This window comes from Triticum dicoccoides, chromosome 5B, assembly GCF_002162155.2.
Source record: "Triticum dicoccoides isolate Atlit2015 ecotype Zavitan chromosome 5B, WEW_v2.0, whole genome shotgun sequence".
Classification (NCBI taxonomy): domain Eukaryota; kingdom Viridiplantae; phylum Streptophyta; class Magnoliopsida; order Poales; family Poaceae; genus Triticum; species Triticum dicoccoides.
Window position 1 is genome coordinate 36,976,009 of NC_041389.1, and position 23,967 is coordinate 36,999,975.

Consider the following 23,967-nt stretch of genomic DNA (forward strand, 5'->3'; position numbering starts at 1 on the left):
CAGTTCAGCAAAAATGAACAAAGTGCCTTGGAGTTCCAACCCGCCTGCTCAGCAGCCAGCTCGGAACTCGGGGGCTACATCCAGCGGGTGCGCTTGCACGCCCCCACAGAAAACTACAAGAAGAAGAGGCGGAAAAGAAGAAATACATACCCGGATAGCTGTCCACGTTGCCAGCATGTCATCCCTCGCCTTCAGGATGGAGGCATTCTGGTTGAGGAACCCGTCCTCCATCTCCCGCACCGCCAAGTTCAAGGCGGCGGGGCCGGCTTCCTCCACCCGAACCGAGGAGACGGCGCTCGTGGCCCCGGCACCGGCCCTCCGTGAGCTCTAGGACGTGGCGTCCACCTGTCGCCTGGGTTCCGACGCTGCTTGCACTACACGTCGACGCGCAGGAGTGCGCACCGTCAAGGCCTGACCCGCTGTCTGGCCGGCGCCGGCTGGTGGAGCCTTCGGCTGGGCGGGCTCGCTGCCTCCTCATCCTCCGGCGCCGGCTCATGCTGGATCCCCTCTACCTCACGAACGATGGTGTCGGGGACCTGCGGCTCCGACGCCGACTGACCGGCCCCTGCTGCCCCAGGCCGCGTCTGGTTCTCTGCCTCCACCTACGGCCGACCGAGGGGGATGGTCTCTAGGACCCCGCCACCGGCCGGATCCGCCTGGGCCTTCCTTGCCGCCTCCGCCTCTGTCGCGTCCTGGGCCTCCGCCTCCGCCGCGTCCTGGGCCTCTGCCTGTGTGTCAGCCCACGCCTTCTCCTTGGCCTCCCACGCCTCACGCGCCTCCCGCGCGTTCTTCTCCCACACCTTCCGGAGGGCCGCAGCTGGATCCGGACACCAAGCATCCGCCGAGCCGTCAACTTGGTCCATCACCGAGGCGGACGAGGCCCGCGAGGTGGCGCAGGGCGCCCTGTCCAACAGGAAAGTGAAGATCGAGAAACACCCCAAGAAAGAAGAAAAGTATAAAGTCGGAAAAGGCGGGCATGCTTACCAGGAGGAGAGAGGCAAGGGCTTGGGGCCCTTCCGGCTGGCGGCCACCTTCTGGGCCTCCTACCGCTTAGTGGCTTCCGCTTTCCTGGTAGCGTCCGCCTGCTTGGTCCTCTTGGCCGGGTGGCTGCCATACCTACCCCCTGGTGGCGCTTGTGCCCGACAGGTGCGGCCGCCGGCTATGGCGTAGAAGCACCGGCCCCTCCATCTGTGCCCCCCTCAGGCGGGCGCTGCTCATCGTCGCCTTCATCGTCGTCCAGCCAGGACCGGACGTCGCCGACTCCTCCCTCTTTACCTCCTGTGGAGCCGCCTGCCCCGGCGCCGCCATCTCCTTCGCTGCCTCCAACAGCGACCTCCTTGTCGCTGCCTTCCTCCATGGAGGCCGCCCCTAGCTCGGGGTCTTCAACATCACTGTCCTCGTGGTCCGACATCCATTGGTGGCCTGGAGTCGGCGTGCCTTGGCCCACGAAGCGCTGCCACAAAGACCGACTAGTCAAATTAGAAGAGCAAGGAATGATAAGAACGGAGCAGTCGGACCTGGCACTTACCACGGGAGGAGGGTTGGCCCGGCTGTAAGGCTCCTTGCCGATGCGCCATTCCTCCTCGTTAAGCTTGCAATTGGTGATGTCATTGACGTGGAGGGCCACCTCTGACCTCGGCATCTCCATCGTCGACATCCGGCACGGGTCCTGGTGGCCGCTCATCTTGCAAATGAGGTGCGGTCGGAGCTGGAGCGGTGACATCCGGCGCATGATGAAGCCGGCCACCAAGTCGGCCGGCTGAAGGCCCTCCCGACTGGTCATCTCCTCCAGCTGGATGAGGATGCTAATGATGTTGGGAGGTAGTGGCTTCTTGGGCGGCTGCTTCTGCCAATTGCCGTGTGGTCCAGTACGCAGCCCAGGCACGTAAGCCGGCAGGTTGACGTAATCTACATTCCAGAGGTTCTTGACGTACAAGTACGACCTCTATCAGAGTTTGGCTGACTCGTGCAGAGGAATCGGAGGGAAGCGTGTGCCAGTTCCCGAGCGCCTCACGGCCACGCACGCTTCCCATGGGGCCGGCTTGTCCTTCCCCGCCGTACCAAGCTTGAGATAGAAGAATCTACCCAATAGCTTGATAGTCGGTTGAACGCTGAGGTACCCCTCGCAGGAGCAGATGAAGGCGGAGAGGCACACCACTGTGTTGGGGGTGAGGTGGTGCGGCTGCAGATGGTAAAAGCACAAGAACTCCCAAAAGAAGCCGAAGGCCGGGAGCATGAAGCCATGGAGGAAGTGGGTGCGGAAGACTATGTACGCATCGGGCTCCGGCCCGGGGATGTGCACTCCCACGTATTCGGAGCGACGTATCCTCCGCATTGCATGGAGGAAGTCGATATAGTCTTGGTGAAAATCCATCCACTCTTCGCCATGGTGCAAGGGCGGCAAAGGAGAACTCGTTGGATAAGAAGGAGGAAGGATGATGCGGCAACGGAGAAGAAGACGACGGCGATGCACGGCAGCGAAGCCGCGAAAGTGGTCGCGGTGGAGCAGTCGCTTTAGCAGAGCGGCAACATGGAGAGATGGCGGCGACGAAGAGAAGCAGTTGCGGTGACACATCGGTGGCAGCCGAGCGGAGCAGAACGGCGACGACGATGGAGTAAGAAGAGAGTGGGGAGTGGGCACGTGAGTGCTCTGCCTCTCAACCTCTCCCTCCTCCTCTTTATAAGCGATGGGGGCGAAGCCGAGGCGACGTGCGGGCGTGGGATTATCTGCGCCCCACGCCCCGCACGACACCATGCATCCCGCGCGTTAAGGCGCGGTTATGGTGCCACGAAATGGCAACCGCCCGCCTAGGCCACCGCGGATCCGTGCACGGGCTGAGGCCCTATGGTGGCGGGCCCCAGCCTGTGGTGACGTCCCGTCGCGCGCGTGGGCTGGCAAGCCAGCCTGGCCTGCGGGCGCCATGTGGTGCGCGCTCAGCGGGAGGCACCGCCCCGACTCCCGCATGCCGGTTCAAATTCCACCAAGCGGCCGCGGCCACGTCCGGCTCCTGGCGTCCGACTCCTCCCAGCCGGGTGGAGCAGAAGGCGGAAGATCACTTGAGAGGGAAACTGTTGAGGCCCTCCGGCTGCTTGAAGCCGTAGAGCCTCACCAGCTTCGAGGACTACCGACGGGAGGATAGACCCTGGGTAGCCTCATCAACACTTCAACACTTCTTAAGACATCAGGGTTGGCCAAGCCCCTCAGCCTGACTGGTCGCAAGGCCGGCCCTTGGGGACGGCTGGTGCCAAAGGACCGCCTTCTAGAAGGCGGCGGACCCCAAGAAGGCAGCAAGGGCACAAGCCTACTCCTATCAGGCGGCCCTTCGCCCCCCTCAAAGTTTGCACCCACCTGCTACGACAAGATGGGGCGTGGCTACAGTGCAAACTGCCACCCCCGAATCCAAGGCAAAACATGGCCACAGTACGGGTGTACCAAGCAGACACCCCTTGCCTGACACAGTACTGTAGCCACACGGCCCACGTGACGTCGCCTATGTCAGATAGGGCCATTTCCCCATGATGGGTGGTCGGTAGGCCTGCGGGCCCCACCTGTCCGCGTATCACCAGAAGGCGGCGAGGCCAGAGCAGGCGGCCGCGAGGGGAGGCCAACTCCTAGCAGGCGTCCATCCCTCTCCTTGGAGTCTGTGCGCCATTAACCTGAAGGGACGAGGTATGGCTATAATAATCGCCCACCATGCGGCGGTACTGTATCCATACGCCCCCGACCAAGCTTCCGTCATCATAGGCGAGGCTACAGTGCGGCACAGTCCTCCTGGCCCACAGACGGAGGGCCCTACCTGTCGGGCGAGTCCAAGGCAGTCGGCGGGACCTACCAGGCAGAGGGCCCCAATGTTCAGCGGAGAAGCCGGAGTCCAGAGACACTAATGGCCAGGACCTACGCCCAACCAGATTACCATTTTACCCCTGGGGGTAGGCCTATATAAACCCCCAGGCTCACCCATGCAAAGGGTTCAGCATCCTAGCCACCACACACCTATGTAGCTAGGGGAGAGGTAGAGCTAGCCTTGCCTTCTTCTTCCTCTAGCCGAAACAGCTCAAGGAGCACTCTTGTAGCTCCTCCATTGATCATAGTCATCATGCGGAGACCTCGCAAAGCAGTACTAAGGGTGTTATCTCCACGGAGAGCCCCGAACCTGGGTAAGATTCATCAGCGTTCGAGGTCTAGCCTACTCCCGCTTCTAGAGCACGGAAACGTACTCCTGTCCCCACACATGATAAGCCATCCCTTGGCATATGTCGAGGAAACACCACGACACCTGTACTACCGCTAGCCGCAATAGTTGCGGCGGCTCTCTTCCGCTGTTGCTTAGGCGGCGAAGCCCGCTGAGGCGGCGGAGATAGCTTATGCGGTGCCTGACTTGGAGGAGGAGGCCTGGGCTGACATGATGCCGGACTTGGAGGAGGAGGAGTGAGCTCACATGGTGCCGGACTTGGAGGAGGAGGAGTGGCCTCACGCGTTGGCGGACTTGGAGGAGCAGGAGTCTGCAGAGGCGGTGGCTGACTTGGAAGAGCTAGAGTCGACTGCTGGCGCGGTGGCTGACTTGGAGGAGGAGCCGGCTGATGCGGTGTCAGTGGCCTTGGAAATACGATGCAATCCTTTCTCCATAGAACGATACGATGTAATGCCTCTCCCAATATGCGCTCGTCGTCACCTCCAGGAATGTCAAGCTGTAGCCCCCAGTATTCTTCCACAACTTCATCAACCGCGACACGAGCATAGTCAGCTAGAATCGGACTATAATGGAAGGTTGCTTCAGGGGGATTTGTATAAGCAAGGCCGTCCGCCACCTTGATGGATATGTTCTTCATTTTGAAGTGTAGCTCACAATTAGTGTTATCAATGATGTCATCCACAGGGTATCTATCCAACAGTAGTGCCTCAGCGCCCGGTGCGGAACCCATGCTGCTTCTCGGCATGGATGGGATGGTGCTATCCAATGCTGGATCCGCTAGATCCTACCGCTGCAGAGACCCCCTTCCCTGGCTGATTTCGTCGATCTGCTGCTGCTGCTGCTGTAATTGGAGTGCCAACTCCACGTGCGAAAGTTCTAGGCCTTTAAGGCGTTCTACTTTCCGCTTCCTCTGCTCCTCCTCCTACAGCTTCCTCTTCTTTTCCTCCTCCAACTTCTTTCTCGCACGGCTTCTGTAGTCGGCATTCCAGTCTGCAAACCCCTCATACCACGTAACAACGCCTTTGCCTCGTGTTCTTCCCGGGTGTTCAGGATTTCCCAGGGTGCGCGTAAGCTCGTCTTTCTCCCAGTTGGACGTGAACACCCCCGTTCGAGCCTCTTATATTGCAAAAAGTATTTTGAGGTCGGCTCCTTTAAGGCTTGCCTTCTCCAAAACTTGGCCTGTCTTTGGGTCCAATGCCCCCCATGCACATACAACCAAGTCCTGCACCTGGGGGGCCAGCTCAATGTAATTGGACTCACCCCTGCATCCAGCATCTCTTGCTCAGCCTTATCCCACTTAGGCCGGGCCACCGCGTAGCCACCTGGCCCCAGCATACGGAAATGCTCCTTTTTCGCGGCATTAATCGTGTTTATTCTCGACCGTTCCTTAGCTAATTCTGATTCCTTGAATTTCACGAAAGTTGGCCAGTGATCTCTTTGCTTCTCCAGTGTTCCTGTGAATTCTGGAGTCTTCTTTCCTCCTTCGACGTACTTGGCCCATATAGTTTTCTTGTGGTTGTTAAATGCAACCGCCATCTTCCTAAGAGCAGCATCCTTGACTTTCTGCACATCTGCATCTATGAAATGATCTGGTAGAGTGAAATGTGACATGAGAGATTCCCAAAGCAGTCTTTTTGCTCTATCATCAACAAAAGTAAGATCTGGACGTGGCTTTGCTGCCTTTTTCCATTCTTGAATGGAGATCGGAAGTTGGTCCTTCACAAGAACTCCACACTAACGAACGAACTTGCCCGCATTCTTCTTAGGCGCGATAGGTTTGCCATCATCTTTGATGGCATCGATGTTGTACTTTATGCCTTCCTTCAACTTTTTGGCCGAGCCTCGCACTGTCCTGCTCCCTGCAGACGATTTGCTCGATTCGGAGGGCTAAACAAGAAAGATGATTCGTTAATATATATGGGCCAAGTACGTGATGATCACCAAATGCCTACTAGCTTCTATAAATATACCTCGCTGGTATTTGCTATTTCAAGATCATCATCATAGTTCTGGAATTCATCAATTCGGTCGTCTCGATCGAATATCGTATCACCCTCCCTGGTATTGTACAGATACTGGGAGCCGTCATCTTCTTCATTCTGATTATCTAGCCGGCTCGAGCGTATGAGCTCGAACATAGCCTCTTCTCCTTCTTTGTTGGTATTGTCCGCCATAGTTTTTATTTAACTAATCCAGAAGAAATATAAAACAATTTAGTACGCATCTCAAATAATAGTAGATAACTCATATGCATCTCGAATAATAGTCGATAATATATATGCATCTCGAAAGATAAAACTGAATCATAGTAGATAATTAATATGCATCATCGAATATTATCTCGAATACATCATCTCGAATATTATCGAATAATATATATAATCTCTAATACATCGTCTCGAATATTATCGAATACATCACTAGCTAGCTAATATAGATCGAATACTATTGAATTATCTAGTTCACTTGCGGTTCCTGAGGCGCGGGCAGTGGACACCCAAAGAGAAGGAACCATCACAGGATCATAGCTCGGGTGAGATCCCCAAAGAACCAGCCAGGTATTGGAGAACCTGACGTCCATAGCAGCCATGTAGCGATGGACGTGCTCGTTCTCCTCCCTGACATGGCGACGTACCACCTCCGGCGGGGCCGTCTCCCTCCGCACCGAAAGTGGCCCGCGCGAACGCCACCAAAGGAGCTCCGGGTCGACGACAGGACCCGGGGTCGGGTTCCTCACCAAGCGGCGCCCCCTGAAGGTAGCACCTCCCAGTGCCAACCCGGCGGAGCCTAGTCCCGGACATGGCTCCTCTGAAGCAGAATGTTGTCGCGAGCGGGTCGACGGCGAGGATGTGGGTCGGGCATCATTGACATCGAGAACAAATACTATATGCAAATGTAATATTTTTTAAAATGATTGGATTGTGATTTCTTATATGCAAATGTAACATAACGGATTCTCCTAACAAATTCTATATATCTAAAATTCATCTAACATTTCTATAACTAAAAGTATAAAAAACTAAAAAAACATGCATCTAACATTTATATATCTAATTCATCTAATGTCCTACAAGCAGTGGTAGTTACCAGCACTTGCATTTTGTATGTTGTATGTAGTATCTGTCAAAACCGAGAGTATATACGTGTAATATATAGTATATTTCAATAATTAAGTAGTATATATACTAATTTTTGGGTAGTATATACCATATTTTGAGTATGCTCTTTTTTACGAACAAATATGTACGTATTTCACAAATACAACAAAAACTATGGACTCATATGCAACTTTTTCATGTAACTTGCTTTGAAATATCTTAGATATAGTATATGAACATATTTAAAATAATAAAATAGTATATATACTACCACATGGTGGTATATGAGATATATGGGGTAACTACCACCGGGTGGTAGGATGGGATATATATATATAAGTATCAAATTCCTTAACTTTTTTCTATATACATATAATCATGTAGTGAAAAAATGTCAAAATTCATCTAACTAACATTGCTATATCTAAAATTCATTTCACATTTCTATAACTAAAACTATAAAAAACTAAAAAAAAACATTCATCTAACATTTATATATCTAATTGATCTAACATTTCTATAACTAAAAGTATAAAAAACAAAAAAAAAAGAAAATAAGAAAATGTGTGTGTGTGTGTGCGTGTGTGTATTAGATCATATCCCTTTGGAATGAACTGAGTCGGACAAGCTTTTATCTTCCAACTCTCCAAGTTATTGTTTAGCTTAACCAACTTGCTCAGGGTATCCGACGCAGATTCTTGGAGAAAGGGTGGTTTACAAGAAAACCAACTTGATCACGAACTCAACATAGCGGTCAGGTGACGTCCTGGTGATACTTCCGAGAGGATATTCGGAAAATCACGAACCACCGATATGTTATTAAGCTCGGGAACAATCTTGCTTTCGAAGCAAGATGATATGATCAAAGGAGCGAGGGATTGGCACAATCCTAACTCATTGATCGAAGAGTGCACCGGAAATAAGGACTAGGTAGCACGATCAGTCTTAGAATGATAACTCAACAGCTAATACACTAAGAATGAGATTATTGCCCTTTAACTACCAGGCAACGGGGTTGCTAGGAGTATTGATTTCACACATCATGATGCACTTGTCGGCATTCTGGTTGCAACAACACAGAGACCGAAGAATGAACGATGATGGCGAGAAGTATCACTACACCAAGAATTCATAAGATGGTGAGAAATTCCTATGACTTTCTTGACATAAAGAGGGTAATACTTCAAGGTGGAACAGAACAAAAATGGATTAGTATTTTGATCTGCGGAGTATGACTACTTTGATCCAATCCTAGATATGGATGAGGTACTGGAGTTCATTTCTCCTAGTCATTCTGGGATAGAATGGCTTGACGGAACACAGGAATAATAGGCATTGATGAACGAATGCACGCATACCCTTGACTATCAATTGATAGACGAGGTCAGAAGACAACTAAAGAGGGACAACCCAAAAGAACATACGATTTTCTGAGTTGTGGATGCATGGACTAGCATGTCGAACGAGTTCAACATATTTCTTCCGGATAACCCATGCAGATAGGTAGAATTGACAGAGTAACATCATAGACGAGAACTTATCAAGAGCACTCTGGTTGTGATCTTTCGGTTCAGCGAGAAACTTCTGCCATAAGAAGTTCATGGTACTTGAAAGAAGAATATACCATGAACCTCGAGGGCTATCACAAGGTTACTAATAACCTAAAGGAACTAGCAAACACTATCAACATGAAGTAAGTAGGGTGAATCTCAGGTTCAAGAAACTAGAAATAGAAAGCCTACTAACTAAATGGCATCACGGGATGCTTTCGAGAATGACGGCCGGAATCATCACACTGGGAACACAAAGCATAGCTAGATTGCTAGGTGATTAGCTAAGACACCTAGGGTCATAATAATAACTCCAACATAAATGTCGAGGCAATGAAATACCTCAACACACTAGTTAGTGTGGTTGATCTGGCACAAAGGATCTTCAGAACAGTAAGAAGGAATTTGCAAATGCATCAGACTGTGTAGAAACCTGGGATGACTCGAACAGCATAACGACTTTAAATGCTCAAAAGGATTTGATACATCCTGCAAAATGGTGGCATAACCACTCGATCACCATAATATCAAGGTTTTGAGATCAACTATCAATACACGGAGATAGGAGGAACTAAACCGAGGCCTGAATCCACCAATCTTATGAGTCTACGGATCAGTAACACGTGATCCTGATAGAAAGAAAAGATAACCTAGTTCCTTAACCCCGTAGGAAAGATAAGATGACTCGGATCAGAAGGCATAAGGAATAAGGAGTAAAAAGAGCCTTACGTTCGATCCCAAAATCAATTCCCTTATATAACTAAAGAATTTCTAGACTCAACTTCGACCAGTTTGGCTTGGTAATCCTACAGGCAGTCAAGCTCTGAAACCAAAGCTGTCAGGACCCTGATTCCATGCCACACCGATCTAGCATGTAACACCTCATATCACTTTGCGGCCTCACGCACAGTATTCCCACGGGTGTCGCCTTACCATGGTCGGGACCGTTTGCGCCTTTTGGCACACGTATATGATAGTGTCGCTAGCATCCATATGACAAAGAACCCGGGCTGACATGGCTAGTCGTAAACCCAAAGTGGCACTAACTTACAAGGACAAGCATACATGACCCAACAACGAATGTGTCCGTCGTCAGCGAGTGAATCCGGGCTGTAGCAACTGGGCTAACAGGACTCCGGTAGACGCCGCGCGACATTTCCCCGAAGGGACAGACACAGGAATGAAGAAGGACACATGTCGGCCAGCCAAAGTGTTCTGGAGCAGTAGCAAGCTACCAGGCTCACTGGAAGCACTAAGAGACATTTCCCGGTAAGAGAGGCTACCAAGGATAAACAACTAGATAGTCAGATCCCACACATACCAAGCATTTCAATAGCATACACACAATATGCTCGATATGTGCAAATACAACATGACTCTACAACTCAAGTATTTTATTCAATAGGCTCGGAGGAGCGAGATATTACAAACATGGGTCTCACGACCCAACATTCAGAGCATAGAAATCAAAGCACATGCGGAAGCTTATCATGTCTGAGTACAGACATCTATAAATGAAAAAGGCTGAGAAGCCTGACTATCTACCAGATTTTGCCGAGGGCACAAGATCGTAGCTGAGGTAACAAGATAAACATCGAAGTCCATGTGGAACTACTAGCGAGACTAAAGTCTCTCTGCAAAAACATAAATTAAGCAACATGAGTACAAATGTACCCAGCAAGACTTACATTAGAACTAACTACATATGCACCATTATGAACAAAGGGGTGGTGGAGTTTGACTGCAGCAAGCCAGCTTTGACTCGGTGGCTATCCTGAACTACGACTGCAAGTAACTCTTTTGAGGTGGCGCACACGAGTCCACATATTCACCATATCAATACACCACTATGGATCCGCTCCCGTCTCCCTACGAGAACGCCATCCATAGCACTCACGCTTATCTTGCGTATTTTAGAGTATCCACTTCAAGTTATCTATGAACTGTACAGGCAACCCAGAAATCCTTTTCCGCGGACACGGCTATTCGAATAGATCATATTAACCCTGCAGGGATGTACTTCTTCACACACGCTCTCACCACTTATCGCCATTTACACGACATGTACTCGGCAACCTTCAAGCGGAAGCCCAGCGAGGGTGTCGGCCACGACCTGACTAACCACACAAGTCTCTCGTCCAGGTTTATCGCCTATTCGGGTTCCATCCGCAAGGAGATCCGGCCGGGGTGTCGCTCACGACCCCAAATGATGTGAGCAGGGTTCCCAAGCCCACCATCCGGGTGCCAGTTGGCACACCGTGCCACTATGCCTAGTCTATCCCACGCCCACCTGTACCGGGTGCCACTTGGTAGACTACTAGCACTACCTACAAACACCAGAAACTAGTTGCAACTCCTGGACAGAGATCAAGTTGATTAATAAGTCGAGAGGGGCTGAGTTACCGGAACCCAATGTGTGGTAGTAATTGTTCATGGATCACAAACACAGAACTCAGATCCTGAGGACGGCTTCAATGAGACAACCCACCATGTACTCCTACATGGCCTCTCACCGCTACCTTTACCAAATCGTGTTCACACACTTAGCTCACACACAGTAGGACATGTTCACACACCTCTGATTCATCCCCGATGAATTAGACCTGACTCAACTCTAAGCAGTAGCAGGCATGACAAACAAGCATGAATGAGAAGGCACAACAGGGCTCAAACAACTCCTACTCATGCTAGTGGGTTTCATCTACTTACTATGGAAATGACAGGTCATGCAGAGGATAAAGGGGTTCAGCTACCGCAGCAAGTAATAGATGAATCATTGTTGTCCTAATGCAGTAAAAGAGAGCAGGAGCGAGAGAGTAGATTTGTATCAGAATGAACAAGGGGGTTTTGCTTGCCTGGCACTTCTGAAGATAGTATAGTTCTTCATCGGTGTCATCGATCACATCGTCGGTACGTTGTCTACCGAGAGGGGACAAACAACGGCAAACAGGAAAAGACACAATCAATGCAATGCACAATATGATGCATGATCATGACATGTCAATATGCTGTGATTTGAGCTAATGCAACTAGCAACAGGTTAAATGAAGTTGGTTTGAATCAAAGATTCAAATTCAAACTCCATATGTGATGGTTTAGATGCCCTTTATATGATTTTTCCTAAACAGCAGCTGTAAGTTGTACTAACATGCATGAAAAATGGTACAGATGGTTAGATTGGATTTTTCTGATCATTTTTCATATATAAATTATTTCATTCTGAGTTACGGTTGAATTTATAAGAATTTTTGAAGTTTTGGATATTTTCTGGAATTTCCTGAACTAAAATTAATCCAAAAAATGTATTACTGCGTCAGCATTAGGTCATGCTGACCTCAGCAGGTCAACAGGCCGGGTCCAGGTCAAACCTGACATGTGGGGTCCACACGTCAGTGACTAACTAACTAATCTAAATTAATTAGTGTTAAACTACTACTAACTAAAAATGTCACTAGAGTTAATTAAACTTAATTAGAAACTAAACTAGGATTAGCTGGGACCTGGGCCCACTTATCATGACCCAGGGAAGGTCAAACCCCTGGTCAACAGGGCCTAACCAGCCGGCGGCTCGTTGCCGGTGGAAACTGGCGCGGCGGAGGGCTCTGGTTCGCTCTCCCAGTGCCCAAATAAGCGGCGGAGGGCACCCACGGGGAGCCGAAGCTCGCCCGCATCTAGCGCAGCAAGCAGCAGCGGCTAGGGAGGTCGGAGCTCGTCGAAAACGAGCTTGGGGCGGCGGCCGGCAATCGGGCGCAAGTGGCGCGGCGGCTACGGTGCATAGGGAAGAGAACAGAGAGGGGAAGGACGGGCAGAAGCTCACGGCGGTCTTCTTGGAGTGGACGGCAAGCTCAGGGAGGGCCTGAGGCACTCGGGGTGTCGAGGGGGATCTCCGGTGACGGCGGTCGGGGATGAGCTCGGTGAGGGCAGAGGGGCGCGTCCGGCTACCTGTGTGTCCTTGAGGAGGTGTAGACGACGGAGGCGGAGCTCCTGGACGTGTTGGGGAGGCTAGGCGGTGGCTGTGGCCGCGGCGAACGGCGTCGATGGCGATGGTGGCGCTCGGGCACGAGGTGCAGAGCGAGAGAGATGAGGGGATGAGGACGAGGGAGTGGGCGAGAGGGTCCGGGGTGATGCGTGGGGTCGTCTAGATGCATCAGGGCAGTGGCGGGAAGCAGGACGTGGCATGGCGCATGGTCGCGCGCGTCGAGCACGCGCCTCTCGTCCTTCTGGCGAGAGGAGGGAGATGACTGGCAACGGTGGTGGGCTGGGCCAGCTCCTGGGCTGCACAGTGTTGGGCCTGTGGGCTGTAGGTAAGCGCCAGGTAAGGTCAGGTGAGCTTTCTCTCTCTTTTCTATTTTTTTGTTTCTGTTTTCTAATTTTGCAGTTTGTTTTTCATCTAGTTTTAAAACCCAAATCAATTTTATAAATCCTGAAAATATTCATGAGCACTCTCTGAATTATTTCAGTGTCCCACAAATAATTCCAACATTATTTGAGCATTTAAATTGTTTATAGTGTTTAAATGCCCAAAGTCAAATACAATATGATTTAATTCAAAAATCCAGAAATGATCTAAGAATATATTCATCATTTTTGGCAGATGTTTCCACCTTAACCAGAAATCATGAACTTTTCTTAGGGACATTTTGGGTTTATTGAAAAATATTTAAATCCATCCTAGTTGAGTTGATTTAATGGTAGGGTTTGAACATCCCCATTTCAATCTTAAATAAAATTTAGACATGATGCAACAACCAAGCTAGTCCAAGGGCATAGCAAGGCTAGGGATGTGACACCGTAATAGCCACCCATTTATGGATGATGTTTAACAAACCCCAAAGTCACAAGTATGAAGAAACTCAATACTCTCATGGTCTAAGGAATTATGCAAACATTACCTACCTCTATGTTATTAACCATTAACTTGTGACGAATGTATCTCATAGCAAAACATCAATTCGGGTCGATTCAACACAAATGTTCTTCTAACATTGTGCCCTCAAAGTTGCTGGCATAGACATGCCCATGATTAGGAAAACAGAACCATCATGCAATACTTGAGCTAGTCTTAGAGGCCAGACTAGGAATACATTTTACCGTTTATTATTCCACACGTGCATACGAGTCTTCCTCCGAGCCTCGTGGTTATTGTAGACTCGAGAACCACATCAGTTATATCATGGAACATAAACATAATTATGAACAAGGAGATAACCAATAACATTTATTATTGCCTCTAGGGAATATCTCCTGCAGACTCCCACTTGCACTAGAGTCAATAATCTAGTCAATGCTAATGCACTTTACACCCATGGCACGCTGGTGTAAAATATGCTTCGCATGTGGTATAGCCTGATGTCCAACGGATCTGACAACCTCATCTCCCTGTGTATCTTTGCATATCCTCGTGTTTTCATGCGTCCACAAAATTCATATTTTGTGTGGACTTGGCTTTGTATATATGTGAATCATTAGTCGAAACCTGATTCCTCAGACTGAGCTGTGGAGCAACTATTTGCAATAGTGTCCCATCGACCAAAGCCTTCTTGGAACCATACTAAGTTCATGAATGAACTATATGATTCAACATCTTTGTCTTTGTCGCTTCTAAAGCGGCAACATACTTCGTCTCTATTATAGAATTCACCACAGTAACTTGTTTGGAACAATTTCCAACTAACTGCGTCACCATATTGTGTGTTACACAAAACTCCTTAGTCACTTTGCTTGCAAGTTTCTTGTGATGTGTATTACCGAGAGGGCCCAGAGATACCTCTCTGATACATGGAGTGACAAATCCTAATCTCGATACATGCCAACTCAACAGATACCTTCGGAGATACTTGTAGAGCATCTTTATGATCACCCAGTTACGTTGTGACATTTGATAGCACACAAGGTATTCCTCCGGTATCTGGGAGTTGCATGATCTCATAGTCGAATGAATATGTATTTGACATTAAGAAAGCAATAGCAATAAACTAGATGATCGTATGCTAAGCTAGCGGATGGATCTTGTTCATCACATCATTCTCCTAATGATGTGATCCTATTATCAAATGACAACTCATGTCTATGGTTAGGAAACCTTAACCATCTTTGATCAACGAGCTAGTCTAGTAGAGGCTCACTAGGGACACGGTATTTGTTTATGTATCCACACATGTATTTAAGTTTCCGGTCAATATAATTCCAGCATTAATAATAAACCTTTATCATGATTAAGGAAATATAATAATAACCATTTTATTATTGTCTCTAGGGCATATTTCCATCACGTATATGTCAACTATGGGTGTTGGCTCCAACAATCTCATTGGTCTCAAACCAATGAAGTGCATCAAGATGATCATGAATATGAAGTGGATGAGGAGGGTGAGGGTATGGTCGATGCACCGAAAAGAAGGACGTGCAACTACACCGTGGAGGAAGACATCTTGCTATGCAAGACATGGTTGAATGTGTCTATGGATGCCACTGTTGGGACCGACCAAACTAGAGATACATATTGCTTTAGGATGAAGGAGTACTTTGATACACACAACAAGAGTGCAATTGAGCGCACTGATAGATCTCGTCGCTCCCGGTGGTCAATGATCAACAAAGATTGTCAAAAGTGGGTGGCAGCAATGACGTGGTTGACAAGATAAACCCAAGTGTCACTAATGATAGAGATAGGGTAAGTTCCATTTCCTTATGTTCCATGTTCATGCATCATCTTTTGTGTTTCAAGTGGTAACTAGTTCTTTTGTTTGTAGCTCAATATCGCACAAAACTTGTTTCGAGGAGAAGAGAAGAAGACCAAGAAAGACAAGGTTAAGAAAGGAAGAACATGTGTGTTGCCCCATTGCTACGAAGTGTTGAAGGATGAAGAGAAATGGAAGAACTGTCATGTCCTAGAGGTGCCAAAGAAACGCAAGGCAACTACTGATGTGGATGATGATGATGCATCAAGTGATGGCAGCAAGAGGAGCCCTACACCAAATCCGGTTGCCTACTCCAAGCCAAAAAGACCAAATGAAGATAAACAAGCAAAAGAAAAGAAGGAGATGATGAGATAAAGAATGATATGTAGGCCATTGTGAAGGCAAGAAAGGAAGCAAATGAGGAGAGGAGAGTGGCAAGGATCCAAGAGTCGGTGGCTGAGGAGAGGAGGTTGGTGGACGAGGAAAGGAGTGTGGCGGCCGAGAAGAGGCAGGTGGCATTGGAGGAGAAGAAATTGGCCATGGAGGAGCAAGCTAGATTATTGGAATATGAGAAGTACTTGTTCTTCATGGACACAACTAACTTCGATGATAGGAAAAAGTAGTACATCCAAAAACGATTGATGGGCATGGGATGCATGGGAGCTGCCATGGGAGGCTTGGGAGGCATGGGAGCTACCATGCGAGTCATAGAGCTACCATGGGAGGTTTGGGAGGCATGGGAGCTACCATGGGAGGCATGGGAGCTACCATGGGAGGCATGGGAAAAACCATGGGATCCATGGGCACCATTTGCGGCATTGGAGGCATGGGTTGCTTGGGAACTACCATGGGAGGCATGAGTTTTGGGTCTCTGATGGGAGGAATAGGAGCACCTACGGGTGACATGGGTGGATGCATGGCTTCCGATGTGCCTCACATGCCTTCGCATGATGTCTATGGAGATAGTGCGAACACCGTCCGAGTTTCCAATGACAATGGGGCGCTTCAAGATGGAGAAGAGGAGGACGAAGATGGAGAGTGATTGTTGATGTTTCATTCGTTCGTGTGAACTTGCTTGTGTTTAGGTGATTTTGAGCTATACCATATGAATTTGAACTATGCTATGTTGCTCAACTCACGATTTTGCATATTTTTTAATGTTTGAGATCATCTTGCTTCATATTGTCAAATTGTCATGTGTTATTTCATGTTTGCCAAGCACCAGCTGGACGCGTACGCTAGATTTTACCGCGCCCGGTGGAAGCGCTACAGCAGCGCGCTAAATTTTGCAGCGCCTGAAAAAGCAATCACCCTCCACGCGTGTAAAAACGCAATTTCGGTGTTGTAAAAAAAATGCGCACGTCGAAGATGCTCTAAGGATGTGTCCCCGTCCCACATAGTGTAATAGCATTTGCGGATCTTAATTAGGTGCCCACTTCTTGGGGCAAATGCACATTTTTTTTGTACTAAAAGACATTGACATGCGTAATTGTGAGCATCATGGTTTGAATATGAATGCTAGGTTATCTCGTCCAAGTTCCTCATCATGCATAGGCTTGTACTGACCCCTTGCAACAAAAAAACATACGCCGAGTGATTTATTTATTTTTGCGAGAATTTTTTTGATCTATTCATCTTCAATGAACACCAGAAATAATAAAAATTACATCCAGATTCATAGACATCCAGATTCATAGACACCTAGCGACGACTACAAGCACTGAAGCGAGTCGATGATGCACCGTGTCATCGCCCCACCATCGCTGGAGTCGGGCATAACTTGTTGCGGTAGACAGTCGGGAAGTCGTCGTGCTAAGACCCCATAGGATCAGCGCACCAGAACAGCAACTGCCGGCAATGAAGAATAATGTTGATCCAAAGGATCCAACCTAAAGACAGACGAACGTAGACGAACAACGACGAGATTCGAGCAAATCCACCAAAGATAGATCCACCGGAGACACGCCTCCACGCGCCGACAAACGATGCTAGACGCACCGACGTAACGGGGGCTAGACGGGAAGACGTTTATTCCACCTTCAAGGAGCCGTCGTCGTCTCGTCTTCATGAGCAAGGCATGAACCCAAACAAAACGGAAATGAACGACTAAAAACGGAGCCCTTCCGCCAGCCCTTACCAGGATCCACCGTGCCCCATGGTCCTAGAGCCACCGGAGACGAGGCGAACCCGCGGCGGTGCCGACTAGAGACAGGAACTCTAGTTTTTTCTTGGAGGAGCAGGAGCCGGCCATATCTTGGTGTGCTCCTGCAAACGCAATATATGAGAGGACTGCTAGATGCTAATCAGGGTTGTAGTTAGGACCCAGGCAACAGGGGTCATGGCATGAAGCGTCGCGACACGATCCTTCACTATATATAACTGCAGTTGCACCTTTTGACCATGTAATTCTGAGATTGACCCGGAGCGTGGCTCTGGCCTGGCTGCGCTATTGCTGCTAGTGTGGAGGAGACGGCAGGCCGAGGGAGAATACAATTGACTTTTACTCCCTCCATTCCATAATATAAGACATTTTTTAACACTACATTAATGTTAAAAAACATCTTACATTATGAAACGGAGGGAGTACTAAATAAGAATCATTCTTGGTTAATAGTGAAACTAAGAGTGTCGACCTTATTGTAATTGCCTCTTTGATTAAAGTTAGATTAAGACATGTATTTTGTATCCTTCAGCTAACCTACACATATTAGATTATCTGTAGATGTGGTCGTGGTGACTCACTTGCGCTATCAGAGTTCAAATGTGCACTTTCATACATTTATGGTAATTAACTTGGCACCAAGGAATGATATTATACTCTGTGATGCATTTCACTCTTCTTCTTCTTTTTCTTCTTTTTTGGCGAGGAAAACTTATGATCACGATGCATTTCACTCAACATTGACGATGGTACGGGATGTAGGGTGTGTTTGGTAGCACGTATGGACCTACCCTAGTTGTTCTCCTCTCATATATGCTGAGTGTAGACATGCTGATCCATGCATTGATATTGTTTGGCAGCGGTGTATGCGCTGAGACATGCTGAGATGAGATTTTGTTTGGCAGACTGCATGTGTTTAGACATGCTGAACAAGTTCGAATTCCAAATAATTTTTTTGAGTGGTGAACAAAATTGAAAAAACGTGAACAAAAATTTAAACATATTTGGAAATTCTGAACTTTTATTGAAAATTTAAACAAAATTTAAAATTCTAAACATTTTTTGGAAATTTAAATAAATTTTAAAATTCTGAACATTTTTTGAAAATTTAAACATATTTTTAAAGTCTGAAAATTTTAATTTTTTTAGTTTTTGAATTTTTTCAAAAAATTTAAACCAAATTTGAATTATGAAATTTTCCGAAATTTAAAGAAAAATTGAAATTCTAAACATTTTTAAAAATTCAAATGAAATTTGAAAGATTTTTCAAAAATTGAAACAAAATTTAAAATTCTAAACATTTTTTTGAAAATTTAAACGAATTTGAAAATTTGAAATTTTTTAAAATTTAAACATATCTGGACGTGGTCTGGTGGGTGGGGACGAGGGTCGGGGCCAGCATGGCTGCCTCCATGCATTCTCTCTCGGGTGCATGAGATGGGCATAGCCGAGGGCCCTTTTTTGCATCAGTTGAGCATTTTTTTTATCAAAGAAGGGCTTGCCCCTTCCGATTTTCATTACTGAAAATCACACAGTTCTACAAAGAGCATCAGTTGAGCATAACCCAGATGAACCCATGCACCCTACCAAACAAGCAAAAGCGGGTCGAATTAGGAACTTTTACCCTTATACACCCTCCATGCACCCATGCACTCATGGACCATGCATGGTTTTCCTTGATTAATCCGTTGATCCGACGTGTTAACGAACTTTGCAAAGTTCATTCGCATGCATACGTGTACGGCCAAAAAGGCCAAGAAGGGAACAACCGAAAGCTAGAGCACATGCGCATCACAGGCGAAAAGGCGATCGACGGATAAGATCGCGCGCAGCCAGCCGTGCATGCGCATGCATGCACATCGATGGAGGCCCACGTGTCCACCTGCTGATCGAGCCAGTAGTCGAGACAAGCTGCTGTCGGAACCCTTTTTGCCTTATTATCCATGGGAAGGAAATGGAATGCAGCCGGGTGATTGTAAAAGCTACGATGGTGGAAGCGTATGTCATTTGTGACAGGGACGCGTACGTGTTTATATAATGAACCAAATACAAGATCGGTAGGTTGTTGTTGTGGCTTGACCCCTAGTCCAAGTCTATACACAAGATAGAGATCAATCTACACAACAACCTACTCGGGATACAACTCCACACACGTACACAAGTTATACCGTGACAACTATGTCACGTACACAACTACTAGCCTATCTAACATCCTCCCTCAATCTAAACATGTCAAGGTTGAGATTGTTTCTGAAGGCTTGAAGTTGTCGAGCTTGTAGAGGCTTTGTGAAACCATCAGCAACTTGATCTCCTGTTGGAATAAACCTGATGTCCACTAGCTTCTTTGCAACTCTTTCACGAACAAAGTGAAAATCAATTTCTATATGCTTTGTTCTTGCATGAAATACAGGATTTGCAGAGAGATAAGTTGCCCCCAAATTATCACATCATAAACAAGAGACTCGTGGTCTTGCAATTCCCAATTCATCCAACAGAGTTTCTACCCACATTACCTCGGCTGTTGCATTTGCTAAAGACTTGTATTCTGCTTCGGTGCTAGAATGTGAGACAGTAGCTTGTTTCTTTGCATTCCAAGATATAAGGTTAGAACCAAAGAAAACAGTAAACCCACCAGTAGACCTTCTGTCATCAGGGCACCCTGCCCAATCTGCATCAGAAAAGGCACTTACTGTTGTTGAGGGTGATTTACAGATCCTTAGACCAATTCCAGCACTTCCTTGAATATATCTTAATATCCTTCTAACAGCTGTCCAATGCAAAGATGTAGGAGAATGCAAAAATTGACAAACCTTATTAACAGAGAAAGCTATATCAGGTCTTGTCAAAGTCAAGTATTGTAGTGCCCCAACTACACTTCTGTATTTTGTTCCTTCTTCTGGACTAAGCAATTCTCCTTCATGCAATGACAAATGTTCAGTAGTAGACAGAGGTGTACTAGAGGGTTTACAATCCTTCATGCCTACACGTTTAAGTATTTCTGTTGCATACTTTTTTTGGGTTAGCAGAATACCATCATTCACTTTCTTTACTTCAATGCATAGGAAATAATGCAACTCTCCCAGATCTTTCAAGGCAAACTCACTCTTCAAATTTTTAAGCAAGGCTACGGTGGCCTCTTGAGAGGAGCTAGCAACAATTATGTCATCTACATAAATAAGCATGAAAATGATCACCTTTCCTCTCTTGAAATAAAATAGAGAGGTATCTCCCTTGGATGGCCGAAAACCAAGTTGTTGTAGCTTTGAGTTCAGTCTTGAATACCAGGCTCTAGGTGCTTGTTTTAACCCATACAGAGCCTTGTCCAACCTACACACATATTGTGGTTTAGTATTATCCACAAAACCAGGTGGTTGTCGCATATAGACCTCTTCCTCGAGAACGCCATGTAGAAACGCATTATGTACATCCAATTGACGGAGACTCCACCCCCTGGATACAGCAATAGACAAAACCAGTCTGATAGTAGCAGCTTTAACAACTGGACTAAACGTGTCCTCATAATCAATGCCATAGAGTTGCTTAAAGCCTTTAGCCACTAACCTAGCTTTGTATCTATCTATTGTCCCGTCAGATTTTCTCTTTATTTTATACACCCACTTACAAACTATAATGTTTCTACCTGGCCTAGGTGAAACTAGATGCCAGGTCTTATTCTTCATGAGTGCATCATATTCTACTTCCATAGCATTTTTCTAGTTTTTATTTTGCAAGGCTTCAATTGGACCATGAGGTTCTTGAGTGGCAGCAAAATTTACCACTCTAAAGTTTTTATCATACCTGACTGTTCCATCCTTGGGAACCAAGGGTTTGAAAATACCTCGTTTAGATCGTGTATTAGGACGTCCCGGACTTGTAGCCACAGAGGATCCGGTAGTCGGCGCAGAAGATCCGCTACCTCGTACCGCCAGAGAATCGGCCTCGTCTGCCGCGCGGTCGGGCGTCGGATCCTGCGACTGATCCAGACGGTCGGGCGTCGGGTCCCGCGTCCGCTCCAGGCCCACCAGATCTGGCGAGGACGAATCAGCACCGATGGACCGGCGCGCACCATCATTGCCTGTGGCGGATGGCGACCCAGGCCCACTCAGATGCCGCCTGCTGTCGGTGGGGGACCCACCTGTATTGGTGCTGCCACCCCGCACGGGTGACTCACGCCGCGTGTCACGTGCGGACGGGCTGCCGGCTGGCGCGCCTGGCGATGTCGGGGGCGTGCCCGTGTCAGGCTCCTCTGCGCCGCCGCCGAATCTCTCGGGATTGGCAACTCCAGGAGGATTCGCCTCGTGTCCAGCGCTGGTCCAATTTGGCCTCATGTGCTGCATAAAATGACGATCGGAAGTGCTGTTTTTTTCACTGTTTTGCTCAGCACAGCCTCCATTAGTGGTAGGATTAGGGTTATTAAACACATGATCATCAGCAAAACATTCATCCCCATGATCAGAAGGGTTTAATAACTCCGGAGAAAGTAACAAAATTTTAGCACGGAGCCGTGCACCGGCGTTTGGATGGAGGCTAGCAAACGGAAAAACATTCTCGTCGAAGATGACATCTCTGGATATATAGACACGACCAGTAGATATATCAAGACACTTAAAACCTTTGTGCAAATTGCTGTACCCAAGAAAAGCACATTGCTTAGACCGGAACTGAAGTTTGTGATTGTTATAGGGTCGAAGATTGGGCCAGCAAGCACACCCAAAGATTTGAAGGATAGAATAATTGGGTTTTTCATGGAGTAGTTTTTCATAGGGTGTCTCAAAATTGATATCCTTGCTAGGGATTCGGTTTATCAAATAAGTAGCAGCAATGAAAGCCTCATCCCAAAATTTCAAAGGCATGGAGGCTTGAGCAAGAAGAGATAGCCCTACTTCGACAATGTGTCTATGTTTTCTCTCAGCCGACCCATTTTGTTGGTGAGCGTGAGGACAGGAAACATGGTGAGATATCCCTATCTTGTTGAAGAAGGAGTTTAATTTTTCATACTCCCCTCCCTAGTCTGTTTTTAGAGCAAGTATTTTTTGATCAAATTGTCGTTCTACTAGGTGCTGAAAATCATGGAATTTTTGGAAGACCTCAGACTTGTGTTTGATCAAATAGATCCATGTGAATTTACTGAAATCGTTGATGAAACTCACATAGTACTTCTTTCTTCCTACTGTTTCAACAGCAGGACCCCATACATCAGAAAACACAAGTTCTAAGGGCAATTTTGATTCACTTATTGACTTAGGATAAGGCAACTGGTGACTTTTGCCTTTTTGGCATGCGTCACATACAGAATATTTATTGAAAGAATTTGCACACGGGAGGTTATTCTTGCTAATGATTTTGCTAACAATAAGTGGAGATGGATGGCTTAGACGCCGGTGCCACCTATCCGAGGATAGCTTGATGGCACTGAGCATGTGCTTCTTGGCGTCGGATCCCGTGTGCCTAACTGGGTAGAGTCCTCTTCTACCCCTGCCTCGAAGGAGCACCTTCTTCGTTCCCCGTTCCTTAACAAGAAAAGAGTGAGGATGAATTTCAACGAAAGTATCATTGTCAACAGCAAGGCGGCTAGCAGAGATTAGGCTTTTGGTGGCTTGAGGGACATGAAGTATGTTGTTTAGAAGAAGATCTCGATCAGGAGTATGAATAGCTGAATGACCAATGTGTTTTATAACCATACCTGAACCACTGGCAGTATGAATCTGCTCGTTTCCACTGTAGCGATCGCGTACAGTCAGCTTCTCCAAGTCTCCTGTGATATGATCAGTGGCACCGCTGTCCAGGTACCAGTTTGTGTCAACCCCATATTGCGGTGCAGCTAGGTTGGCCGACTTCTCCTCCACGCCTTGGTAGGATTCGTCGTAGCGCTTCCAGCATTTCCAAGCCGGATGGCCCATCTTGCCGCAAATTTGGCACTGGACTCTAGGGGCGGCAGAGGCATGGTTGTTGTAGTTGCCCCCGCCACCACCGTTGTGTCCACCGCCGCGTCCTCCTGACTTGGAGTAGCCGCCGCCGCGCCCGCCGCGGTCACCACCATTGCCGCCTTGGCGGCGACCGCGATCACCACCGCCACCGTTTCTACGGCCACGAGTAGCGGCGTTGGCAGAGGATTGAGACCCTCCACCCCGAAGATTGAGCCTCGTCTCGAAGCTAAGCAGCTGTGAAAACAGCTCGGCCACGGTCACCGGCTCCACCCGGGAACACATGGCGGACACCATCGGGTCGAAATCTTCATCTAGCCCGGCGAGGATGTGGGAGACGATGTCGTCGTCATCCACCTTC

General features: G+C 47.7%; 1 pseudogene; it reads right to left on the bottom strand.

Annotated features, from left to right (window-relative positions):
• Window positions 1-23,827: 23,827 nt before the first annotated feature.
• Window positions 23,828-23,966, bottom strand: LOC119313349 (annotated as a pseudogene).
• Window position 23,967: the final 1 nt, after the last annotated feature.